Here is a 6,731-nt window from a genome sequence, read left to right as displayed (position 1 = left end):
ACCACATCATTTTGTTCACTAGACCTCAAGTATGCAGGGAGAAGGAAGCTTAAAAAAAAAGTTGTCTGTAATCTTTTGCTTGTTGTTGACACGTGGGTTCTTGAGGGATAGTGACTACTCTCACACCTAGTTTGTAAACTAACTCTGCACCAGTAGAAAACTGTGTTGGCTCATGTGTCTCTCTTACAACTGCTCATGCCTGCAAAAGTTTTCATTTTATGAATATTGAAGTTATTTTACAGATGGCAGGGTGAGAAAACATAATAGGAGGTCTTGCCCAGATTTAAAAAAAAAACAAAAACAACAAACAAAAAAACCCCACCACCAACATCAGTGGGTGTCACTCTTAGCCTATCAGAACTGGCTTCTGTTTTTTATGAATGTTCTTTTCATAAATTCTGCCTTCTATCAGAGGGATGTGATACACAATACTGTATGTATTTCCAAGAATGTAATTCTGCAAAAGGATCATACTTAGGCTTTTGATTTGTAAGTTCTTAACCAAAGCACAAAGAAGTCTTTCCCAGAAGACTTTCACTATTTGAGTGAAAAAAAAATCACAGCTGTGTATTAGCTTTGCTTACTAGATAAACCAAATGTGTGGTTCTCTTTCTTTTTCTTAAGAAGAACTACAGTGAAACTTGTTAGCTATCTTTGTGCCAAACAGTGAATGGAGAGTCTTTGCCCCCCCCCCCCCCCCCCAAAAAAAAAATAAAAAAAAATCTATGCAAGTCTTATGTTCAGCTCAAGTTTTATGGTGGCTGTATTGTAACACAAATAAAAATTAGTGTTGTTCACTTGAGTTGTCTACTAATTCTGTTCTTGTTGAATCCCCTTTAGGGGAGGCAAAGAGGAGGGGAAATGTTTCCATGCTTCTCTAGCTTTGACTTTATTTAAAAAAAATTTAAAGCTTGTATTACTGTAAAATGCTTACTGTCTTGTGTAATATTGTTGATGTGGTTATAGGTGCAGAAAAATGGGTCTTGTTCCAACAAATACGCAACTTCAGAGCTCAGTGCGAACTTAGTTTTTGTTCACATAAGCTATAGCTTTAATTATATTTTAAGACACGGCATGGGAAGTTTTGAATTCACACAGGTAAGCTAATGTGCTGAGAAAATGAAGTGCATTGTGATCCTTTGAGTACTGCAAAAATAAGACATTGGTGTGAAATACATACTTTGTATGTTGTCTAAATTGAGATGTAAACTTTAGGTCCATGTTCTGGAAGCCTGTACAGTTTTTCTCAGGGATCCTCAGGATGTACATAAAAGTGTATATCTCTCAGCTCATACCAATGGGGCTGTATTCTTGCCAGATCTGCAGTTTTAAACCAAGGAAAACCAGGATGCCTCAGTAAGAGAAAATATTTCCATTTTTACATTTAAGTGCTCCTTAATCTATAGCAGGACATGCTGTGAGAATGCTATTTGGGGGGGTGGATAAGGTCTTATTTAATGATTATCTATAAGGATGACTTAATAGTGTCTGAGTTCTACTTGTCTTGAGTGCACCTGTCCTCACCCACTCACTAACATCTATTCTAGAAGATGCAGCTGATCTTTATAAAGAACTCTTTGTGAAAAGCTGTTGTGCAACTTTCTCTGCCCCTCCCTTGCTGCCCCATGTAACAGCGCTATTTCTCCTTAATGTGATTGCTTGCACTGATGACAGTCTTACTTTTCACTTTAAATCTTGTTCTGTGCAGTTTTGTTTATTAAACTTTTATTATTGTTTAACCTTCATTTAAAAGGATGAGCAGGCACTACTTCAGGGCTTACTCATTCCATCTAGACAGAATTGCTAAGGAAATTAATGTCAAACCAAACATCTCAATAGTCTATCATCTTTTGGAACTGGCTTTTTTCATGCCTCTTCTGAAGCATGTTGGCTTGTTGTCTTTTAGCTAGCTCTCTTCTTGAGAATCTTCCCTTGTCTGTTTGATCCCTTCTGGCTCTCTTCCCTGGAACCTTCATGCATCTAGGTGTTTCTGCTATGGGGTAGCCAAAGTTCAATCTATGTCCATGTAGTAATTGGAAAGGATCATGTCATAGGAGGGTCAAGTGTAATGTGCAGATGATACATAGGGGAGACCAAGTTACTGCTGTGTGACTACACAATAGATGAGGAGATGATTAGGAGTACTAAACATCTCTTGTAATGAGCTAGGAAGGAATTTATGTTCCTGAAGATAATGCTTTTTGTGTTAGCTGAAAGATATGTCAACATACTGGAGCTTGAAAACAAGCATTAAGGAGATTTCATTCTGTCGCTGCCACAATAAAAATATTGGCAGTTAAGTGTTGGGGTTTTTTTCCTCTTGTATTTTTTGGATATTTTATCATGGAGGTCCCTTTGGATCTATTTATCTTGGTAAACTAAGAATAGAAGCTGGAAGATTTTGCATACTTCAGTAATAAAAGTACATACTTTGTAGATGAAGTTTTGAACTCAAAGTATGAAAGTTGAAGTTTTACACTTAAGAGTATAACTTTTGTTTGTAAGAAAGCCTTATAAGCACTCATTATAATATATTCTTATTTTCAGAAATAGTTAATTGGCTGCAAGAAACAGCTTGAGGAGGCACTTAGCCAGCTCTGTTGATCATGCTACTGCCAGAGTGACACATTTGATTTAAACCCTTCACATGTTAAGCACTCAATGAAGACAAAGATTCACAGCAGAAGACAAGTTTGGCCTTGTCATTATCAGCATGTGTGAGGAAAAAAAATATTTGCCTTTGGGATGTAACTTTCTGCCTGTCTTAGCTTTATGTTCTGTGTTGCATTTTATGTGGCTACTGTGCCAGTGTAGGTTGTTATGACTCAAAGTTTGAGGTTTTTAGAGTAGTGTTTTTAGTAATGGGGTGTGAAGAACAGGTAGGGTTATACAGTAGAACAACTTAACAATAGGGATTAAACAAAAGTGGGGTGCAGCTGAGGGCACCAAAGAGACCATCCTGTCACTGACCTAATTGGGACATCTGGGAACTTGATTTTTCTTTTGCATACGGTAGTAGCAGTCAGCTTCTTCAGGGAACCCCTAAAATTAGCAGATTTCTACTTATGCTTCTAACACTCCTTGAAACTTTGAAATTTACCTAGTGCCCAAAAATTACAGGTAAGGTGCAATGCTGTTGAGATTATTGGTAAATCCTGCTTCACTTAATGTGTTGATAACCTTGGCTGGAGCATCTGGGCTCAGGTGCCCAGGAGGCCCATTGTACAAGCACTGCAACGCAGTCTCTTCCATGCCTCGAGAGCAAAGGTCTGTGGCACTCCAAGCATGTGGAATTTCAGGAGATGTGGATGTTCTTGCACATGACAGGCTTTTAGCACACTTAACGTTTTTATCTTTTTTTTAACTACTTCATATAGCAAAACTTACTTGTGTATGTCATTCTAAATATTAGAGTATTAATCGGTCTTTACAGTCTGGATGAAAAAAAGTGGTAATGCCATTATAGCTCTTGTGGTACAAAGAACAACATTTAATGACTTATTGCTATGAAAACACATTTTATATGAAACTCCAGGTAAAAGATTTCCTCTGTTTGGGAACAGGTAAAGTCAAGGCTGAGTCAATTCTATATAGGATGGTATTTTGGAGGATGCCTTAGCGTACAGCCATAGTTAGCTTTGGATTTCATGAGATTCTGACTGTATAATGATAGTAGCAATCCAATATTGCCTTTTATTTAAGGAAGAGTTATCCTGTGGGTCTGTAAAGTCCAGGCTGGCAAAGGCTTTGCAAAAACTTTGAAAGAACAACGCTAAATAAAGGCATCTTTGAATTAGTAACAAATATTTGTACATGGTAGGAATAACCTTTAACATCTATTGAGATTAGGATTGCATTTCAAACTTACAATGGTTATACATATGCTAGAAAGAAAAAAAAAACATACTTTAAGCAGCTTTTTATATGTATGTTTTACCTCTGGAAACCTAACATCTGTGTCTTAAAATACATGCTAATGAGCAATCAACACAGAACCTTCCCCTTTTCCTGCAGAATCCTAGGTTTGGAGTGTTATGGTACACAGTTGATGGTGTGAAGAAAAATGATCTGGCTTTGTTGAAGTAATGACCGTTAGCATAGAACTACTTATGTTCAAGACTAACCTGAGGTGCTTGGAAGCTGTAGATCATCTGTTTCCAGAAGAACTGGTGAGGTAGGGGTGGCAGGATGGTAACGCTTGGTTCAACAACCTCTGCAATGTTGAGCATGGGTTTGGGATGCTACAGCTACCAAAGGGTGGCAAAGAGGAGGTTGGCAGTCCAGGAAAGGGTCAACAATTCAGCTGGCAGCAGGCTCTCCAAGGGAATAGGGGCACAATGGCTGCCCTGTAAGAACAGTAGCAAGGGAGCTAGTATGAGGATGCAGCAGTTCAAGGGCAGGGACTTGCTCCAAAAATTTGAGAATTCCTGTATGGTGTTCTTGGGTCCTGCGTGTGCTCTCCCACTGCAGCAGAGCCCCACACTTTGTGGCATCTCAGTAGAAAGCCATCACAAAAATCACCTCCACAAGAGCACTCCACTGGGTCACTGGGGCCAATGTGGTCTTCGTTGTCAGCCCAAGCAAAACACTAAAGACACGATTTCAATCTGATTCACATCAATATATATATAAAGCTTTTGTGTGTGGTGGAAAACAATGCAACAGGCCAATACAAAATCTTTTGCTAGGCCTCCACACCTCTTCATGTGTTAGGACTGTAGAGTGCCCTGTTTTATCCTGGAACTGACAGGAACCCAGTCCAGCTGCTGGTATAAGGCCTGCTGCCTGCCATACTCCATTGAGCACAAACATTATTTTCATTATAGTTTTCTGTGTGAAGCGCAGGGAGGGTGTGTTCACCTTCTTTTGTACCTCTGGATGAGTGAAGTGTTTGCTTCCAGAAGTGGGAAGTCTAGATTCAAGGTTGTCCTCAAGCATTTTAGCTCCAAATTCTGCCTCGCCTTCTGGGAGGATGTCCCAACCATCAAGCTGTAGTGTCACCTCCGGGCAGGCACTCTTCACGCCAGCTGTTGGAGGTAAGCCATGGCAATTAAGAATGCAATAGTCAATCTAAACTATACACGAAGCAGCCAATACTTGATTTTGAATGTTAGCTCAAATATGCTATTAAAATTGTATTACTGTGTCATTAGCAGTCAGCAGTGAGTAGGATCACGCAGAACTAAATTTGGTGATTTTCGTCTTGCAAACAGCTGCTTGCTAATGGTATAAAGCTGGAGACTCTCAACACTTAAAAAGGCTGTAACCGGTCATCCACATTCATGTATTGCATCTACTACCTTACTGCTTCAAAGTGCTAAGGCCAAAAAAGTCTATAGCCCAGGACCTTCTGAGTCTCCCTTAACTCAATCCTTCAGTAAATAAGTAAATGGAGTTTATTAATTAAGTATAAGGCTTAAGAATGGTACTTAATAAAATTTAGTGCTCTGCCAAAGAGGTCCCAGAAGTAGGTCTTAAATGGAAAATAAATAATCTAAAGTTCATCAACAATCCAGGAGAAGTGGAGAGAAAAAAAATTCAAAGTACTGAAAATAACATGTTCATTTTTTCAATGTCTTTATTAACAAAATGATGGATAAAGGAGCTTTAGGGAACAAAAGTCCAAAACCATCTGAGCCAGGACTAGGCTCAGATTGTAGATTGCCACCCTGTGTTCACTGCTAAAATCGCAAAAAGTGAGCTAGATATTTTTTACCTTGCACTCTGGAGAGCACTGAGGCAGTGCCTGCTTCGCTGTGCCACCACCAGAGCAGCAATGCTGAGTTTTCTGGTTGCTATGAGCAATCACAACAAAACGTAACAGATCAGAGTTTCCCCCATTGCCTCCCCCTAAACAAGTGAAAAATGACCCAAATAAGAGGATGTTTCTGCTACAGATTAAGCCCAGCATTGTTCAGGTTTGGCTTCAAGCCTAGCATTGTTGTAGAAAACTTTTACACCCAGTTTATGACAAACTAGTCAAGCCTCGTGTGCTTTGTTAACTTTTCATTTGTTAAACAAAAAGTAGCATCACAATAAAATATCAAGAGTATTTATTGGTTACCCTGGATGAGTTGTTTACGTGAGTCAAGACTTGATTTTTGTGTTTGCAATAACTGAAATATTCAGAGCAGCCACATGATGTTCTTCAGTTACCCAGCAGATGCCGTCTGTGCTGCACTGAGCACTTTGTGCTGCACCCACAAGGTAAGACCCTGGGAAATACTCAGCAGAATAAAAAAGCTTTGAACTGAAAGAGAGGAGAGGTTTTAAGAAAGGAATAAGCTGAGGAGGGGGCTGTAAGTCCAGGGGGCTGTGTGGGAGTGGAAAACAGCATGATCATGAATTTGGGTAGGAGGAGGAGGCACAGGGGAGGTATTTTAGGATGAATATCAGTAAAGTGGGAGAAGGGGGAAAAAAGGTGAAATGAGCCAGGGAAGATAATGCTGAATCATGGAAGCACTCTGGAATAATTTTTTGCTTACTTTGATAAGATAGAAAACTTCAGGTGGCGAAGGACGATTACTCTAAACAAGGAAAGTTGACGATGCTCTGATTACCCCATGCAGCGCTACAGGCTTGGGGAAGAGTGGCTGGAAAGCTGCCTGGTGGAAAAAGACCTGGGGGGGCTGGCTGACAGCCGGCTGAGTATGAGCCAGCAGTGTGCCCAGGTGGCCAAGGCGGCCAACGGCATCCTGGCTTCTATCGGCAATAGTGTGGCCAGCAGGAGC

The sequence above is a fragment of the Haliaeetus leucocephalus genome, unplaced genomic scaffold (assembly GCF_000737465.1).
Source record: "Haliaeetus leucocephalus isolate CR32 unplaced genomic scaffold, Haliaeetus_leucocephalus-4.0 Scaffold406, whole genome shotgun sequence".
Lineage (NCBI taxonomy): Eukaryota > Metazoa > Chordata > Aves > Accipitriformes > Accipitridae > Haliaeetus > Haliaeetus leucocephalus.
The sequence above is the reverse complement of the archived record's forward strand: the minus strand, read 5'-3'. Positions refer to the sequence as shown.